The 20,723-nt window shown below is 45.7% G+C and overlaps 1 protein-coding gene across 4 annotated transcripts in view; it reads left to right on the forward strand.

Annotated features, from left to right (window-relative positions):
- Window positions 1-20,723, forward strand: part of LOC121330089 (bromo adjacent homology domain-containing 1 protein-like) — a 43,495-nt gene that overhangs the window by 4,660 nt on the left and 18,112 nt on the right. Inside the window, exon 1 of one of the 4 annotated variants that reach the window (XM_041276363.1) lies at window positions 15,265-15,288. The exons of 1 other annotated variant lie outside the window; for it this stretch is intronic. The gene's annotated coding sequence lies outside the window, so the exon portion shown is untranslated. Of the gene's footprint in view, window positions 1-15,264; window positions 15,289-16,492; window positions 16,932-19,047; window positions 19,070-20,723 lie in introns of those variants that run through there. 2 more of the 4 variants (XM_041276361.1, XM_041276362.1) reach the window with 2 other exon arrangements.

Consider the following 20,723-nt stretch of genomic DNA (forward strand, 5'->3'; position numbering starts at 1 on the left):
AGCCCTAAAACCTAACCCAAAACCTAACCCTAACCCTAACCCTAACCCTAACCCTAACCCTAACCCTAACCCTAACCCTAACCCTAACCCTAACCCTAACCCTAACCCTAACCCTAACCCTAAACCTAACCCTAACCCTAACCCTAACCCAAAACCTAACCCTAACCCAATACCTAACCCTAACCCTAACCCAATACCTAACCTTAAACAAACCCAGCCCTAAAACCTAACCCAATACCTAACCCTAACCCTAACCCTAACCCTAACCCTAACCCTAACCCTGGAAAACCAACCAAGTGTAGGGTTCTCAGGGAAACAAAGTTCCTACCTCACCCTAACCCTAACCCAATACCTAACCCTAAACCTAGCCATTAAGAATGATCTGATGTCTTAAGACTCTTGCTAGGGGGTGTTCCTGCGCTCTGTGGTTCAGTGCACTGTGTGTGCCGTCACGATGGTGCAGATGGGGGAAACAGCAACCCAGAATTCGGTCCACGTGAGCTGGAATTGAGCCCAGGCGACGGCAGAATTAATTGAATAAATGAAAGTCAGATTACTAATGCTTTCCGGGTCTTTCACTTTTAATGAGCTGGCACAAGCTGTCTGTTTACCAGGCTGTGACAGTGTTTCATTGGTAATGTTTTTGTAGGAGATGCTTGGAGATTTACAGGTTTTATTTTGTTTTATGAACTCCAGTTTAGAAAGTTTGAATTCCCTGAGGGGCAGGGTTGTAAAACAGCATTAGCAGTGATTTTCAGAGCGGCTGTTTTGCTGGAGTGGGTTTAGTGTGTGCTTTACGACCTGGTTATTCATTCTGATAGTTTATTCATGAATGAAATGGAGCAGGAGGAGGAAGAGTAAATATTGCAATAAAATTATGAACAGAAACACGCTGCCCAACATCCTGCTGCTGAGGATGGGTGGAGCACAGCTGGGAGGAGCTTGGGTAGAAGAAAAGCGATGTAAGAGATGAACTACTGCACTTAGGGGCGTGCCGTCAGTCACTACTCATCCTCTGAATTGCCTTTTAAGAATAGTGTGCCAGTCAGTGGAAATTAGCTTCCTCAGTGAGTGTTTTAAAAGCCGATTGGAAGATTGTTGTCCTGTGATCCGGGGCGCTGGCATTTTTACTGGCGTCCTGAGGCTGTAAACTGAGGGAAGGACAGCTTTTCAGAAGCCAGGGATGGGAATTAGGCTCCCATTGCATAGTAGTTTGATCCATTCCTGGTTTTAAATAATTGAATTAGACCCAGCTGAGCTTGTTATCTTATTCACTGCGGTTAATCAAGCTGGTATTAAAGCATGGAACGGGTGAAACTGCTGTGCAATGGGAGTCTTATTTCTGCCCTGGAAGCAGGTGTTTGTTCATTTGCAAGCCTGGTAAGTGATGAAGGCGTCTCTGTGAACAGGCACACAGACGTTCACAGAGAACGCTGTTTGTTTGAGTTTCTCAAGCCTCTTAAAGAGGTGTCGGTGTAGAAGGGGTTTCTAGAATATGGATCACTGGATCCCAGTTGGTGGAGAGAGGATTAGATTAAATGATCTCTGGTTCCAGACCTCTCAATGGTCCACTGGAACCAAATATGTTTTAAATCCAATTTGGTGTGGAGTGGAGTTTTTTTGTTTGGAGTTCCATCGCACTGCTGTTTGGAAACTATGAAACTTGCACTAATTACTCACACTGACGTACGATGAGAAATGAGTTTTACAGATTCCATACATTTTCCAAATCCTTATTCTGCTTCACATGCTGATGTGAGGAGTGTGATGGGGAGGGAGAAGGGAGGGGGGGAATGCTGGGTGAGATTTGTTCAGGGATTAAGAAGGAAGGGATGGGGGACAGGGAGAATGCTGGGTGAGAATTGCTCAGGGATGGAGAAGGAATATGTGTGATTCATATACTGTGGAGTGTGCAGCACTATGAGTGTACAGAGTGTGATTCATATACTGTGGAGTGTGCAGCACTATGAGTGTACAGAGTGTGATTCATATACTGTGGAGTGTGCAGCACTCTGACTGTACAGAGTGTGATTCATACAATAGAGGGACTGTGGGGCTGCTTTATCCTTGTCTAAAATTAATTGGTACACTGTACGGTAACAGAGCTGATAGACACACCCCTACACTACAGTGAGTGAGTGGGTAGAGTGGGGTGTGTTCAGTGAGTGGGTAGAGGGGTGTGTTTCTGTGACTGGGTAGAGGGGGTGTGTTTCAGTGAGTGGGTAGAGTGGGGTGTGTTCAGTGAGTGGGTAGAGGGGTGTGTTTCTGTGACTGGGTAGAGGGGGTGTGTTTCAGTGAGTGGGTAGAGGGGTGTGTTTCAGTGAGTGGGTAGAGGGGTGTGTTTCAGTGAGTGGGTAGAGGGGTGTGTTTCAGTGAGTGGGTAGAGGGGGGGTGTTTCAGTGACTGGGCAGAGGCAGTGTGTTTCATTGAGTGGGTAGGGAGTGTTTCAGCGAGTGGGTAGGGTGTGTTTCAGTGAGTGGGTAGAGGGGTGTGTTTCAGTGAGTGGGTAGAGGGGGGGTGTTTCAGTGAGTGGGTAGGGGGTGTTTCAGTGAGTGGGTAGAGGGGTGTGTTTCAGTGAGTGGGTAGAGGGGTGTGTTTCAGTGAGTGGGTAGAGGGGTGTGTTTCTGTGACTGGGTAGAGGGGTGTGTTTCAGTGACTGGGTAAAGGGGGTGTGTTTCAGTGAGTGGGTAGAGGGGGTGTGTTTCAGTGACTGGGTAGAGGGGGTGTGTTTCAGTGAGTGGGTAGAGGGGTGTGTTTCATTGACTGGGTAGAGGGGGTGTGTTTCTGTGACTGGGTAGAGGGGTGTGTTTCAGTGAGTGGGTAGAGGGGTGTGTTTCTGTGACTGGGTAGAGGGGGTGTGTTTCAGTGAGTGGGTAGAGGGGTGTGTTTCAGTGAGTGGGTAGAGGGGGTGTGTTTCAGTGACTGGGTAGAGGGGGTGTGTTTCAGTGACTGGGTAGAGGGGGGTGTTTCAGTGACTGGGTAGAGGGGGGTGTTTCTGTGACTGGGTAGAGGGGTGTGTTTCTGTGACTGGGTAGAGGGGTGTGTTTCAGTGACTGGGTAGAGGGGGTGTGTTTCAGTGACTGGGTAGAGGGGGTGTGTTTCAGTGAGTGGGTAGAGGGGGTGTGTTTCAGTGACTGGGTAGAGGGGTGTGTTTCAGTGACTGGGTAGAGGGGGTGTGTTTCTGTGACTGGGTAGAGGGGGTGTGTTTCAGTGAGTGGGTAGAGGGGGTGTGTTTCAGTGACTGGGTAGAGGGGGTGTGTTTCAGTGACTGGGTAGAGGGGTGTGTTTCTGTGACTGGGTAGAGGGGTGTGTTTCTGTGACTGGGTAGAGGGGTGTGTTTCAGTGACTGGGTAGAGGGGTGTGTTTCAGTGACTGGGTAGAGGGGTGTGTTTCAGTGACTGGGTAGAGGGGTGTGTTTCAGTGACTGGGTAGAGGGGTGTGTTTCAGTGACTGGGTAGAGGGGTGTGTTTCTGTGACTGGGTAGAGGGGTGTGTTTCAGTGACTGGGTAGAGGGGGGTGTTTCAGTGACTGGGTAGAGGGGTGTGTTTCAGTGACTGGGTAGAGGGGTGTGTTTCAGTGACTGGGTAGAGGGGGTGTGTTTCAGTGACTGGGTAGAGGGGTGTGTTTCAGTGACTGGGTAGAGGGGGTGTGTTTCAGTGACTGGGTAGAGGGGTGTGTTTCAGTGACTGGGTAGAGGGGGTGTGTTTCTGTGACTGGGTAGAGGGGTGTGTTTCTGTGACTGGGTAGAGGGGTGTGTTTCAGTGACTGGGTAGAGGAGTGTGTTTCTGTGACTGGGTAGAGGGGTGTGTTTCAGTGAGAGAGCAATGCCAAGGTGGGGTCCATAGAGCACAGGAAGGAAGGGCTTGGCGTTGTTTTTGCATTGTTTATGTTGCTTTATTTTTCTTGGTTTTGTCTATTGAATTTTTTTTTTTGCAGTTGCTTTGAGAAGAGCTTGCTCTGAACCTGATTCGAACTTTATCAGAGATTCAAAGCAAAGCTGAAGTGAGCCTTGTAAAAGTCTCCCATATAGTAAAAGCACAGCAGAGAGTGATCAAGAACAGTGAAGCATGATGAAGCACAGATAGGTACAGCAAAGCATACTAATAAACAAATCAAATGTAGCGTTGAGCTGTAGTGCAGTCGCATCCACAGTAATGTTGCACCGTAAAGAAGCAAGAGGACTTTAATTGAGGGTTTCTTGGGGGGGGTTTGGCAGGTGTTCCAAATGATGTTACATTTTAAATGTTAAAATGTGTTTATTTCTAAGGTTCAAACCTTTAGGAAATTCAATGATATTGAACAGCCCTGATTTGTGTGTTAGACCAAAATAAAAAGTGGACAGTAATCTGACCAAAGGCTTGACCATTCGGGCCATGTTTAATGTTTCGAATGTTCTAGCAGTGTGAGTGGTCAGTTAAAGCTTCTGTTCTACCTGGCTTTGCACTTGACACAGACGCGCACACAATGCAACGTGGGCGTGATCCACAGATCTCCCTTGAGGTTAGTTAGAAGCAGGGTCGAACACATGGATTGCTTAGTCGTGAAAAATCATCATGGTGTTTGTGACAGTCAAGCTGAACAGGCGCAGCGTGGTGGCGACGGAGGCGTTTTGTTCCTCTCTTCCTGTTTTCCATGAAGAAATACTGGAGGGAGAGGCTCTTTAATTCAGCCCTCCTGTACTGTGAGAGAGAACAGAGCAATGGGTTTATTTGAAAAGGACTTCTCACCAGGTAGAAAACCGGCATTCATGGAATTAAAAACTTCATTTAAGTCTATTGGGATCGTTTGTTTGGCTAACAAGCCATACGTTCCATTATTATCTGACTCTAGTTAGAAATAAGGCTCCCATTGCATAGCAGTGTGATCCATTCCTGGTTTTACACCTGAGCTTGTTACCTATGCGCTGTGGTTGATCAAGCATGTGTTAAAACCTGGAATGGGTGAGCTGCTGTGCAACAGGAGTCTCATTTTTTTAATAAATGTAGTCGTCAACAATTTTTTACCCTGGTTTTCTCCCCGGTTTTGTATGCCCAATTATTATCTGTATCCTTGGCTCACCGCTCGCAAACCCCCCCGCGCTGACTTGGGGAACGGAGGCTGGAGCACGTGTCCTCCCAAATGCGTTCCTGCCAGTCCGTCATTTCTCGCACTGTGGATCCACAGCGAGGCCGCCAGACCTATAGCGCAGGAGGACAACACAGATCTGGAGGCTCCATTGCAGGCACCCTATCGGCCACAGGGGCCACGGATGCGCGGTGAGCCATGGATTCCCCTGCCGACCTAAGCCCTCTCTACTTGGGCAGTGCTCGGCCTATTGTGCGCCACCGCCTAGGAACTCCCGGGCACAGTCGGCTGTGACATAACCTGGATTTGAACCTGCGATCTCCTGGCTATAGGACACATCCTGCACTCCACGCAGAGCGCCTTTACTGGATGCGCCACTCGGGAGCTCCAGGAGTCTCATTTCTATCCCTGAGTTTGGAGACCAGGCTCAAGCATGCACAGGCGTATCGAGTAGCGAAAGCTTACAGATTTGCATACGCTTTGGGTAAGACAAACACCAGCTCTGTGCTCAGCGCACAGCATGCCTGATCAGGAACTGCACTGAAATACACACACCAGTCTGTCAACGTGTTCAGTTCATTCTGTATTGCATCTGACCATTTTAACCGCGTCTTGGTTTCTTCTTCTTCAGCGTTTCTGCTGCAGGTCTGTGGGTGGGTCACTGTGACACTCAGCAAAGCGTTAGCAATGCATTGCACAGATCTCTGCGTGCATCCCAGCGCTGTGGAACACAGCATGCCTGATTGGCAGATCATTGGTGTGTTTGTGTAGCATCTGTCTATTTTTTAAGTGAAACATTCCCCTTTCAGAGAAAAAAAGGCACTTTTACAGAGCATTTAAAAGGGACCAAGAACAAAGTACAGAGAAAGAGTACTTGGAACTGCAAACATAAGTCAAAAAGGAAGTTAGAAAGTTCAAGAGAGCGATAGAAGTGAGCATTACTAAGGGGGCTAAAACCAATTTCAAAAAGCTTTTCCAATATTATAACAGCAAGAGAGCATTCAAAGAGGAGGTAAAATGTCTAAGAGATACAAATGGCAAAATCACGAAGAGGAAAAAATAGCAAATATATTAAACTATTACTTTTTACAAAGGAGGATACAGACAACAACAAGGACCAGGGGTCACAAATGGAGATTAGTTAAATGGGCATTCAGAACAGAAAATAGGAGGCACTTTTTTACACAGAGAATTGTGAGGGTCTGGAATCAACTCCCCAGTAATGTTGTTGAAGCTGACACCCTGGGATCCTTCAAGAAGCTGCTTGATGAGATTCTGGGATCAATAAGCTACTAACAACCAAACGAGCAAGATGGGCCGAATGTCCTCCTCCCGTTTGTAAACTTTCTTATGTTCTTGTGTACTTAAAAAGCAATAATAAGTGCAGTGAAGAGCTGGTCATTTTAAAGGAGATGTAATTCAGTCTCAAGGTGTGTTAGTTTGCATGGTTCCCACGCTCTGGTGACACGTTTCACATAAGCTGTAGTTGCCTGAGGCTTTCTGAGTCATGAAACACATTGCAGTCGGCATGATGAAATCCTAAATCAAAACCAAACCACATAATCACAATACAGTATTCATCATCATCATCATCATCATCATCATAATAATAATAAAAGTAATGATGCCTGTGACCTGTGTAAACAGCTGTTACGTTAGTGTTTATTTCAGATAGAGTTCATTTTAACACAGCATTCGGTCACAATGGTTTACACTGTGGAGGTACTGTGGTCCCCATTCACTTCAAGGGCTGGGTTTTCAAAGCCCTGTTAACCTAAGAGAACGGTTCTAAACACTGCGTTAAATGTTTTTTTGCAATCATCAAACTGCCCAAAGTAAAGGATCTGAGTGTTTCAGAGTGTTAGGGTTGCTACAGACTGTCCTGTGATCCTGACAAAAGAGATTCTTTGTTTTATTCGTCCCGCGGAGCAGATTTCTGGCAGACCCTCTTGTTTCATTTCACCGCTTGCAAAGGAAAATTCCGCCTTAAATTCCTCTGCCTGCAATCAATCATTCCACCTTAAAGTTTCTGTTACTGGAAAGGCCCCTGAAGCTGCCAGGAAGCAAGTGCAGGATCTTCCTTAAAAGGGCAACGGCCGTCACTGCTCTTCACTCAGTGGGGTGAAACAGCAGGCTGTTTAACTGCTGCAAAAACCTGGAGGTTTAGGGCGTGCAAACCGTGCAGCGCTGCTTCCGTTTGGAGTACAGAGGAGAGGGTTTGAGTGCTTGTTGAACTCCCCACGTCTCGTGTGGATTCCCGGGTCATGTTGATCCATCAAGTGCCATTGCCCTCATTCTCGGACAGGCTGCTTTGTGATGTTTAGGAGCATTTGTAGCTGCACCTCCCTGCTATTTTAACGTGCTGTTTAACTATGTTGTTGTGATGGCTTACTCTGATATTAACTGCAAGAGTTAAGTCTCAATGTAATGATTCAAATGACGTGAATACAGCTTGTGTTGTGATTTTTGTTTTTCAAAGAAAATTAATTTGGTACTTAATGGGTTAAGTTGTAGTAATGCCCCCAAACATTGGACACAATAAGAACATTGAACACTAGATGCTGTGACGAGGCTGTGTAACACGCAGGTGAGACCGCATGAGAGAGCTGCTCCCAGTCCCTGTCCTGCAGTACAGTAAGAACACTGAATACTAGATGCTGTGACGAGGCTGTGTAACACGCAGGTGAGACCGCACTGAGAGAGCTGCTCCCAGTCCCTGTCCTGCAGTACAGTAAGAACACTGAACACTAGATGCTGTGACGAGGCTGTGTAACACGCAGGTGAGACCGCATGAGAGAGCTGCTCCCAGTCCCTGTCCTGCAGTACAGTAAGAACACTGAATACTAGATGCTGTGACGAAGCTGTGTAACACGCAGGTGAGACCGCACTGAGAGAGCTGCTCCCAGTCCCTGTCCTGCAGTACAAAAAGGACACTGAACACTGGATGCTGTGACGAGGCTGTGTAACACGCTGGTGAGACCACACTGAGAGAGCTGCTCCCAGTCCCTGTCCTGCAGTACAGTAAGAACACTGAATACTAGATGCTGTGACGAGGCTGTGTAACACGCTGGTGAGACCGCATGAGAGAGCTGCTCCCAGTCCCTGTCCTGCAGTACAGTAAGAACACTGAACACTAGATGCTGTGACGAGGCTGTGTAACACACTGGTGAGACCGCACTGAGAGAGCTGCTCCCAGTCCCTGTCCTGCAGTACAGTAAGAACACTGAATACTAGATGCTGTGACGAGGCTGTGTAACACGCTGGTGAGACCGCATGAGAGAGCTGCTCCCAGTCCCTGTCCTGCAGTACAGTAAGAACACTGAATACTAGATGCTGTGACGAGGCTGTGTAACACACTGGTGAGACCGCACTGAGAGAGCTGCTCCCAGTCCCTGTCCTGCAGTACAAAAAGGACACTGAACACTGGATGCTGTGACGAGGCTGTGTAACACGCTGGTGAGACCGCACTGAGAGAGCTGCTCCCAGTCCCTGTCCTGCAGTACAGTAAGAACACTGAATACTAGATGCTGTGACGAGGCTGTGTAACACGCAGGTGAGACCGCACTGAGAGAGCTGCTCCCAGTCCCTGTCCTGCAGTACAGTAAGAACACTGAATACTAGATGCTGTGACGAGGCTGTGTAACACGCTGGTGAGACCACACTGAGAGAGCTGCTCCCAGTCCCTGTCCTGCAGTACAGTAAGGACACTGAACACTAGATGCTGTGACGAGGCTGTGTAACACGCTGGTGAGACCGCACTGAGAGAGCTGCTCCCAGTCCCTGTCCTGCAGTACAAAAAGGACACTGAACACTAGATGCTGTGACGAGGCTGTGTAACACGCTGGTGAGACCGCACTGAGAGAGCTGCTCCCAGTCCCTGTCCTGCAGTACAGTAAGAACACTGAACACTAGATGCTGTGACGAGGCTGTGTAACACGCTGGTGAGACCGCACTGAGAGAGCTGCTCCCAGTCCCTGTCCTGCAGTACAGTAAGGACACTGAACACTAGATGCTGTGACGAGGCTGTGTAACACGCAGGTGAGACCGCACTGAGAGAGCTGCTCCCAGTCCCTGTCCTGCAGTACAGTAAGAACACTGAACACTAGATGCTGTGACGAGGCTGTGTAACACGCTGGTGAGACCGCACTGAGAGAGCTGCTCCCAGTCCCTGTCCTGCAGTACAGTAAGGACACTGAACACTAGATGCTGTGACGAGGCTGTGTAACACGCTGGTGAGACCGCATGAGAGAGCTGCTCCCAGTCCCTGTCCTGCAGTACAGTAAGGACACTGAATACTAGATGCTGTGACGAGGCTGTGTAACACGCTGGTGAGACCGCACTGAGAGAGCTGCTCCCAGTCCCTGTCCTGCAGTACAATAAGGACACTGAACACTAGATGCTGTGACGAGGCTGTGTAACACGCAGGTGAGACCGCACTGAGAGAGCTGCTCCCAGTCCCTGTCCTGCAGTACAATAAGGACATTGTGCAGAGGGGACGCAGTTGGTTACCAAGGGTTACCAAGCCATGGTGCTGATGCTGCTTTGCTGGGATCCTTTTAGACCCAACTGACAAAACTGATCAGTCAGCTACTGTACTAGGACCAGGACTGATGGGCTGAATGGCCCCCTCTCATCTGGGTGTGTGTGTCTGCGTGCATCTGCGTGTGTGTCTGTGTGCATCTGCGTGTGTGCGTGCTTGCATGTATCTGTGTGTGTGTGTGTGTGTGTGTGTGTGTGTGCATGTGCGCGTGCTTGCGTGTATGTGTGTGTGTGCGTCTGTGTGCGCGTGCTTGGGTGTATCTGTGTGTGTGTGCGTGTGTGTGTGCGTGCTTGCGTGTATGTGTGTGTGTGGGTGTGTGTGCGCGTGCTTGCGTGTATCTGTGTGTGTGTGCGTGTGCTTGCGTGTATGTGTGTGTGTGCGTGTGTGTGTGCGTGCTTGCGTGTATCTGTGTGTGTGTGTGAGTGCTTGCTTGCGTGTATCTGTGCGTGTGTCTGTGTGCTTGCATGTGTCTGTGTTCTTGCTTGTCTGTTATTGCGTGTGTCTGTGTTCTTGCATGTGTCTGTGTTCTTGCGTGTGTCTGTGTTCTTGCGTGTGTGTGCTTACGTGTCTGTGTTCTTGTGTGTTTGTGTGCTTGCATGTGTCTGTGTTATTGTGTGTTTGTGTGCTTGCATGTATCTGTGTTCTTGCTTGTCTGTGTTCTTGCATGTGTCTGTGTTCTTGCGTGTGTCTGTGTTCTTGCGTGTGTGTGCTTACGTGTGTCTGTGTTCTTGCTTGTCTGTGTTCTTGCGTGTGTCTGTGTTCTTGCATGTGTGTGCTTACGTGTGTCTGTGTTCTTGCTTGTCTGTGTTCTTGCGTGTGTCTGTGTTCTTGCATGTGTGTGCTTATGTGTGTCTGTGTTCTTGCGTGTGTGTGCTTACGTGTGTCTGTGTTCTTGCTTGTCTGTGTTCTTGCGTGTGTCTGTGTTCTTGCATGTGTGTGCTTATGTGTGTCTGTGTTCTTGCGTGTCTGTGTGCTTGCGTGTGTTTTTGTCTGTCAGAGTTTCTTTTAAACACCCACATGCATTTTTTCCCGTCAGCCTGACTGATCCTCGAAAGAGTTTCACTTGTGTTTTCTCTGGAAATGCATCAAGCTACTCTATCTTTATGACCTATAGAGGGGTCAGATAGAGGCCGGGTTCAAGACTGACTAAACAACATCATACAGGCTTCCCCCAGGAGCTCTTCAGTGCAATACAGACCCTGCTGGAGACAGGCGTGTGTGAGGCTCTTGCTTGCAGCTTCTGTTGATGAATTTCACCTGAAGGATGTTCCCAAGCTAAAGCTTTTAACATATTAGCATTTATTTCCTGTGCTGGGAAAGTGTTTTTAAAAGAAGATGCAGATGTACAGTATCCAAGCTAGAAGGGAGTTTGCCTGTAGCAGAAAATGACACCAGTACGGCTTGCAGATGACAAATCTGATGGGTGTGTTTGTGGCCAGCAGAGGGGTTTCGGAGGAAACGTTTTGTTGTGAGCTTCGTTCCCCCCCTTCTGCATTCCGATCGCACACATGAATTTTCAAATGAGTCCTACAGGTTGCACACCAGTTCTGAGAATCACAAGCTTCCATAGAAACACAAACAACAGAGAAGTGAAACGTGTGAAGAGTCATGCAGCTGTACAGCAGGGATTGGAGAGAGAGCTGTGCTGTGATAATGGAAGGGGGGAGGGAGAGGATGGACACCCTAATGAAACCCAGGCTGTGATACTGATTGGAGAGCAGAATCACATGCAGTAATTATGGGATAGTCTCTCTGGGAGACCGATAAGTAGCTGTGAGTGGTGAGCAGTTTGTGGGTAAGGAATGGCTGCAGTTATTGTAATTATGATTTCTGCTGTGATAACATCAACAGGCTGCTCTCAAGCACTTTTCAGAAGCTTCTTCTAATGTCTTTCTGAACGAGTGCATCATCCTGTTCTGTAGACTGTACCCGTACTGCGTGTGTTTGTCCAACACACTGCTCCCAGCCCCCTCTGTACAAGCACAGTGCATGGAGTGAGGAGCCAGTGGGTTCTCGTCTATGGGGCGGGGGGGGGTTGGAGCCAGTGGGTTCTCGGCTATGGGAGAGGGGGGGGGAGTTGGAGCTGGGAGCTTTCCACACTGCCTGTACATGAACACATTGTAATCACAACATCACAGAGCTGGGAGCTTTCCACACTGCCTGTACATGAACACATTGTAATCACAACATCACAGAGCTGGGAGCTTTACACACTGTGCATGAACACATTGTAATCACAACATCACAGAGCTGGGAGCTTTCCACACTGTGCATGAACACATTGTAATCACAACATCACAGAGCTGGGAGCTTTACACACTGTACATGAACACATTGTAATCACAACATCACAGAGCTGGGAGCTTTACACACTGTACATGAACACATTGTAATCACAACATCACAGAGCTGAGAGCTTTACACACTGTACATGAACACATTGTAATCACAACATCACAGAGCTGGGAGCTTTACACACTGTGCATGAACACATTGTAATCACAACATCACAGAGCTGGGAGCTTTACACACTGTACATGAACACATTGTAATCACAACATCACAGAGCTGGGAGCTTTCCACACTGTACATGAACACATTGTAATCGCAACATCACAGAGCTGGGAGCTTTCCACACTGTACATGAACACATTGTAATCGCAACATCACAGAGCTGGGAGCTTTACACACTGTGCATGAACACATTGTAATCACAACAACACAGAGCTGGGAGCTTTCCACACTGTGCATGAACACATTGTAATCACAACATCACAGAGCTGAGAGCTTTCCACACTGTGCATGAACACATTGTAATCACAACATCACAGAGCTGGGAGCTTTACACACTGTACATGAACACATTGTAATCACAACATCACAGAGCTGGGAGCTTTCCACACTGTGCATGAACACATTGTAATCACAACATCACAGAGCTGGGAGCTTTCCACACTGTACATGAACACATTGTAATCACAACATCACAGAGCTGGGAGCTTTCCACACTGTACATGAACACATTGTAATCACAACATCACAGAGCTGGGAGCTTTCCACACTGTACATGAACACATTGTAATCACAACATCACAGAGCTGAGAGCTTTACACACTGTACATGAACACATTGTAATCACAACATCACAGAGCTGGGAGCTTTCCACACTGTGCATGAACACATTGTAATCACAACATCACAGAGCTGGGAGCTTTCCACACTGTACATGAACACATTGTAATCACAACATCACAGAGCTGGGAGCTTTCCACACTGTGCATGAACACATTGTAATCACAACATCACAGAGCTGGGAGCTTTCCACACTGTGTGCATGAACACATTGTAATCACAACATCACAGAGCTGGGAGCTTTCCACACTGTACATGAACACATTGTAATCACAACATCACAGAGCTGGGAGCTTTCCACACTGTACATGAACACATTGTAATCACAACATCACAGAGCTGGGAGCTTTCCACACTGTACATGAACACATTGTAATCACAACATCACAGAGCTGAGAGCTTTACACACTGTACATGAACACATTGTAATCACAACAACACAGAGCTGGGAGCTTTCCACACTGTGTGCATGAACACATTGTAATCACAACATCACAGAGCTGAGAGCTTTCCACACTGTGCATGAACACATTGTAATCACAACATCACAGAGCTGGGAGCTTTCCACACTGTACATGAACACATTGTAATCGCAACATCACAGAGCTGGGAGCTTTCCACACTGTACATGAACACATTGTAATCACAACATCACAGAGCTGAGAGCTTTACACACTGTACATGAACACATTGTAATCGCAACATCACAGAGCTGGGAGCTTTACACACTGTGCATGAACACATTGTAATCACAACAACACAGAGCTGAGAGCTTTCCACACTGTGCATGAACACATTGTAATCACAACATCACAGAGCTGGGAGCTTTCCACACTGTGTGCATGAACACATTGTAATCACAACATCACAGAGCTGGGAGCTTTCCACACTGTACATGAACACATTGTAATCACAACATCACAGAGCTGGGAGCTTTCCACACTGTACATGAACACATTGTAATCACAACATCACAGAGCTGGGAGCTTTCCACACTGTACATGAACACATTGTAATCGCAACATCACAGAGCTGGGAGCTTTACACACTGTGCATGAACACATTGTAATCACAACAACAAAGAGCTGGGAGCTTTCCACACTACATGAACACATTGTAATCACAACATCACAGAGCTGGGAGCTTTCCACACTGTACATGAACACATTGTAATCACAACATCACAGAGCTGGGAGCTTTCCACACTGTGTGCATGAACACATTGTAATCACAACATCACAGAGCTGGGAGCTTTCCACACTGCCTGTACATGAACACATTGTAATCACAACATCACAGAGCTGGGAGCTTTCCACACTGTACATGAACACATTGTAATCACAACATCACAGAGCTGGGAGCTTTCCACACTGTACATGAACACATTGTAATCACAACATCACAGAGCTGGGAGCTTTACACACTGTACATGAACACATTGTAATCACAACATCACAGAGCTGGGAGCTTTCCACACTGCCTGTGCATGAACACATTGTAATCACAACATCACAGAGCTGAGAGCTTTCCACACTGTGCATGAACACATTGTAATCACAACATCACAGAGCTGGGAGCTTTCCACACTGTACATGAACACATTGTAATCACAACATCACAGAGCTGGGAGCTTTCCACACTGTACATGAACACATTGTAATCACAACATCACAGAGCTGGGAGCTTTCCACACTGTACATGAACACATTGTAATCACAACAACACAGAGCTGGGAGCTTTCCACACTGCCTGTGCATGAACACATTGTAATCACAACATCACAGAGCTGAGAGCTTTCCACACTGTACATGAACACATTGTAATCACAACATCACAGAGCTGGGAGCTTTACACACTGTGCATGAACACATTGTAATCACAACAACACAGAGCTGGGAGCTTTCCACACTGTACATGAACACATTGTAATCACAACATCACAGAGCTGGGAGCTTTCCACACTGCCTGTGCTGTATGCTTGCCACGCTGGGCTGCTTGTGTTGGAAGATTTCAATACATGTACAGCAATGCACTTGTAAAAGATATGTAAAACAAAACAAAACAAAACAAAAAAAAGCTGATTCTAATCTAAGCCCTTCCATGCAGCAACCACCTCATAGGGATGTCTTTATATGGGGACAGATGGAAGACGCAGATGCATGATCACCTAATAAGAGGAAGCCATTTTTATCTCTTTACAAAGCATTATTATCTCTGGGGGAAAAAAAATGTTGAAAGACAAATGTGTGTATTATGTGTGGAAAGCTGTTTTCTTCAGTTATTTTTAATATTTCTTGCATGAGAGGTTTCGTTTTTTCCTTTTTGTTTCCCCAGGCGGAGAGATCAATTAGAAGACTAATAAAGGTGACCGATATTAACCGGAGAGTGATAATAAACAGTCCTATTGTTATCACATGTGCTACCCTTTATATTTCAAGGTGTCGAGAATAACAAGGAGAGAGAGAGGCGTTGACAGGAGTGCCGAGCGGGTTAGACGGGCGGGGATAGAGAAGGATCATTACGCTTCACCCCTTGCAATCCAGTCTATATCTGTAAGAAGTTACGAAGTGGGACGGCTTTATTCAAGGACTGTGAATATGAAACTTCTGTTCTGGACGCCTGTGTCGTGCTGTACTTCAGGAATCGTTTTATTCCGGAGTGCGCCGGATTCAGGAGTGACCTCTCTATCACTTCCGTGCATATCACTTTGGCTAATGGTGTAAATAAATCATCGCATTGATAATGTGGTTGACGGCTTCACAACGGTGTAGTTGAACTTTGATACCGTTGACTGGATAAAATGAATGTAACCGTGATGAAGCGGTGTAGCTTCGTTACAATGCATTCGTGTTTAAAAACGCGGTGGAGCTTGGTTTCCACGGAAACCGCTTGTTTTTTTGCTTTTTTTCTTCATGTTTTAATTCATATTTCGTTTTCAGTTTGCATGTTTCAGAGATGCGTGCCTGCCTGCATTTAATTCAAACAGTTACAAACAATGAGTTCTAGTCGATAATGGTGTGACTCTGTGGGTCCATCCATTGCCTGCAGATTCATATTGTAAGAACTGATTCCACTGTTTAATGGAAAACATATATGTGAATAAAGAAATAAATAGAAATAAGTCGATTTAATGAACACACAGGCGACAGCAACTCCGGCTGCTGCATCGTTTTAGGAAGTGTATAGCTGTTTTGTCGTAGAAGCCAGAATGATTCAATGTATCGATGTAGGAAAATAAAACAAATGATAATAAAATAGCGAGAGAGGGAGGAGAGGAGAGGGAGGAGAGGAGAGGAGAGGGAGAGGGAGGGGAGGAGAGGAGGAGAGGAGGAGAGGAGAGAGAGAGAGGGGAGGGGAGAGGAGAGGAGAGGGGAGGGAGGGAGGAGGGAGAGGAGAGGAGAGGAGAGGGGAGAGGGAGAGGAGGAGAGGAGAGGGGAGGGAGGAGAGGGGAGGAGAGGGGAGGAGAGAGAGGAGAGAGAGAGAGAGAGAGAGGAGAGGAGAGAGAGGGGAGGGGAGAGAGAGAGAGAGGAGAGAGAGAGGAGAGGAGGAGAGGGGGAGAGAGGGGAGGAGAGGGGAGGAGGAGAGGAGAGGAGAGGAGAGGAGGAGAGGGGAGGAGAGGGAGAGGGAGAGGGGGGGTGAAAGCCAGATTTTGTTACTTCTATCTAAAGAAGTACATAGAAGGTTTTGATTGGTCGGCGTGCTGTCGGGAGCTGACGTCCAGCGTGTTGATTGGTTCGATGGAGCCTGTCGGCCGCTCCGGTTGGAGGGGCTGTATCCGGAAGAAGGGCTCGGGCTGCGCTGTGCACTTTGTCGCTCCTTCCACGGAACTTTCAGTCTTAAAGATTATTAATCAAAATGCAATTAGCATTGAGGATTTATACAGCTCCTCCACCAATTCACCGGGCACCGGCTGCTCATGGCTTTTAACGAAAAAGGACACGCGATCCGGGGACGCTTAATCTAATTTAAAAAAAAAACAAAGCAGAATATCGAGCATTGATGGAGAATACCAAAGGGGTTGTTTTTTAAAGAGATACACACACAAGCTGAGCTGAAGAAAAGAATTAACTGCCTCGGTTTGCTTTTAAACTCTAACGCGTGGATGCATCTCTACTTAACAAAACCCATCGGCTGAACACACACGCCTCGACAGGGGTTTCATTAAAAACACGCCGCAGTATTATTTCACAGAGAAGTAGGTCACATTTGTGTACACACATTGCTGCTGCTTGTCAAGTGTGAGAGATGTTAGTTTCATATCGTGACGCTACAGTAGCTCGTCCATACTGGTTTGAATTGCAGAGCACTGTTTAGCTCGTCCATACTGGTTTGAATTGCAGAGCACTGTTTAGCTCGTCCATACTGGTTTGAATTGCAGAGCACTGTTTAGCTCGTCCATACTGGTTTGAATTGCAGAGCACTGTTTAGCTCGTCCGTACTGGTTTGAATTGCAGAGCACTGTTTAGCTCGTCCATACTGGTTTGAATTGCAGAGCACTGTTTAGCTCGTCCATACTGGTTTGAATTGCAGAGCACTGTTTAGCTCGTCCATACTGGTTTGAATTGCAGAGCGCTGTTTAGCTCGTCCTTACTGGTTTGAATTGCAGAGCACTGTTTAGCTCGTCCTTACTGGTTTGAATTGCAGAGCACTGTTTAGCTCGTCCATACTGGTTTGAATTGCAGAGCACTGTTTAGCTCGTCCATACTGGTTTGAATTGCAGAGCACTGTTTAGCTCGTCCATACTGGTTTGAATTGCAGAGCACTGTTTAGCTCGTCCATACTGGTTTGAATTGCAGAGCACTGTTTAGCTCGTCCATACTGGTTTGAATTGCAGAGCACTGTTTAGCTCGTCCATACTGGTTTGAATTGCAGAGCACTGTTTAGCTCGTCCATACTGGTTTGAATTGCAGAGCACTGTTTAGCTCGTCCATACTGGTTTGAATTGCAGAGCACTGTTTAGCTCGTCCATACTGGTTTGAATTGCAGAGCACTGTTTAGCTCGTCCATACTGGTTTGAATTGCAGAGCACTGTTTAGCTCGTCCATACTGGTTTGAATTGCAGAGCACTGTTTAGCTCGTCCATACTGGTTTGAATTGCAGAGCACTGTTTAGCTCGTCCATACTGGTTTGAATTGCAGAGCACTGTTTAGCTCGTCCATACTGGTTTGAATTGCAGAGCACTGTTTAGCTCGTCCATACTGGTTTGAATTGCAGAGCACTGTTTAGCTCGTCCATACTGGTTTGAATTGCAGAGCACTGTTTAGCTCGTCCATACTGGTTTGAATTGCAGAGCACTGTTTAGCTCGTCCATACTGGTTTGAATTGCAGAGCACTGTTTAGCTCGTCCATACTGGTTTGAATTGCAGAGCACTGTTTAGCTCGTCCATACTGGTTTGAATTGCAGAGCACTGTTTAGCTCGTCCATACTGGTTTGAATTGCAGAGCACTGTTTAGCTCGTCCATACTGGTTTGAATTGCAGAGCACTGTTTAGCTCGTCCATACTGGTTTGAATTGCAGAGCACTGTTTAGCTCGTCCATACTGGTTTGAATTGCAGAGCACTGTTTAGCTCGTCCATACTGGTTTGAATTGCAGAGCACTGTTTAGCTCGTCCATACTGGTTTGAATTGCAGAGCACTGTTTAGCTCGTCCATACTGGTTTGAATTGCAGAGCACTGTTTAGCTCGTCCATACTGGTTTGAATTGCAGAGCACTGTTTAGCTCGTCCATACTGGTTTGAATTGCAGAGCACTGTTTAGCTCGTCCATACTGGTTTGAATTGCAGAGCACTGTTTAGCTCGTCCATACTGGTTTGAATTGCAGAGCACTGTTTAGCTCGTCCATACTGGTTTGAATTGCAGAGCACTGTTTAGCTCGTCCATACTGGTTTGAATTGCAGAGCACTGTTTAGCTCGTCCTTACTGGTTTGAATTGCAGAGCACTGTTTAGCTCGTCCATACTGGTTTGAATTGCAGAGCACTGTTTAGCTCGTCCATACTGGTTTGAATTGCAGAGCACTGTTTAGCTCGTCCATACTGGTTTGAATTGCAGAGCACTGTTTAGCTCGTCCATACTGGTTTGAATTGCAGAGCACTGTTTAGCTCGTCCATACTGGTTTGAATTGCAGAGCACTGTTTAGCTCGTCCATACTGGTTTGAATTGCAGAGCACTGTTTAGCTCGTCCATACTGGTTTGAATTGCAGAGCACTGTTTAGCTCGTCCATACTGGTTTGAATTGCAGAGCACTGTTTAGCTCGTCCATACTGGTTTGAATTGCAGAGCACTGTTTCTACTGTCATCGGACTCCAATCTCCACGTCGACTTCCTGGTGCAGGTAAAATAATAATAATAATAATAATAAAATAATAATAATAATAATAATAATAATAATAATAATAATAATTGCACTTAATAATAATAATAATAATAATAATAATAATAATAAATAATAATAAATAATAATAATAAAATATTATTATATTATATTATTATTATGTTATAATATAACAATATATATTAATTATAATAATATTTTATAATACGTGACAATATTCATAATAATAATAATAATAATAATAATAATAATAATAATAATAATAATAATAATAATAATAATAATAATAATAATAATAATAATAATAATAATAATAATAATAATAATAATAATAATAATAATAATAATAATAATAATAATAATAATAATAATAATAATAATAATAATAATAATAATAATAATATTGCAATACGTGATATTATTATAATATAATCATTATATTAATATTATTATATTATATAGTCATTAACGTTGACAATTATATTATTATCTATTATTTTAATAATAACTTGACAATTATTATATATAATTATAATAATTATTTCAGTAATAACGTGTTAATAAACTGTTATTAATAATAATAATAATAATAAAATCATTATTGCGCTGTTCTATTATTTTCTGAAACGGTGTTGTATTGTTAACAGTGCTGTATGTTTGTTTAACAGACGAGCCCTGTTTTTCTGTATGGCCAGGGGGAGCTGGTATGGACTGGTCTATTTTTGCATCTGACCGTGATATGCAAAGCTGTGTACAGTCAGTGGGAGAGTTTCCTGTATTATGGATGATTAAGATAGGACAGTCATTTTTAATGTCGTGCTCAAAGTCGAATGGTGTTCTGCATTGCTTCGTTTAATAGCAGCCTGTCTTAAGTGAAGCTATTTAAACGCTTCTCCATTTTTAATTGTCAACTACTCTGTGTGGTTCGTGTGGGTGGAATGCTCTTTAGTTTTGGAAACGTTTGGATCGTAGCGTTGTCTCTGACTCATCTTCCTCCTCTCATCCCCTCAACCCTTCCCCGTGTTTATGCCTTTCCTACCCCGCCTGGACCATCAGCGCTGTCTGCCAGTAAGGAGGGGAGGGGAGGGGGCGTGAGGCGCACCTACGATCTCCCCCAAGGCGGCTCGCTTGGGGCAGATAGAACTGGAGTGCGTTAAAATCAGCACAGATCACATCTTTTAAACGCAAATACAGATGCACCGTTTGTGTGCATGTGAAGAGTAATGCAAGGCGGGTTACAATCAGGACTCGTGATGTCAGGCACTTCACCCAGACTTGCGCACTCTGCTTTAAAAATGCCATGGATACATGTTAAGCTATTGGTGTGTGTCAATCCCAACTGAGAAACGTGTTTATAGTAGAATGATTTCATGTATGTGTTGATTCTGTGAAATGTGCTTTTAAATTGGCCGAGCCTTGTTTTTCGTACAGCGGGAGGAGATAGCACGGAGACTCGTCTTTATTGAAGATAGCACGGAGACTCGTCTTGATTGAAGATAGCACGGAGACTCGTCTTTATTGAAGATAGCACGGAGACTCGTCTTTATTGAAGATAGCACGGAGACTCGTCTTGATTGAAGATAGCACGGAGACTCGTCTTTATTGAAGATAGCACGGAGACTCGTCTTGATTGAAGATAGCACGGAGACTCGTC

The sequence above is a fragment of the Polyodon spathula genome, chromosome 17 (assembly GCF_017654505.1).
Source record: "Polyodon spathula isolate WHYD16114869_AA chromosome 17, ASM1765450v1, whole genome shotgun sequence".
Lineage (NCBI taxonomy): Eukaryota > Metazoa > Chordata > Actinopteri > Acipenseriformes > Polyodontidae > Polyodon > Polyodon spathula.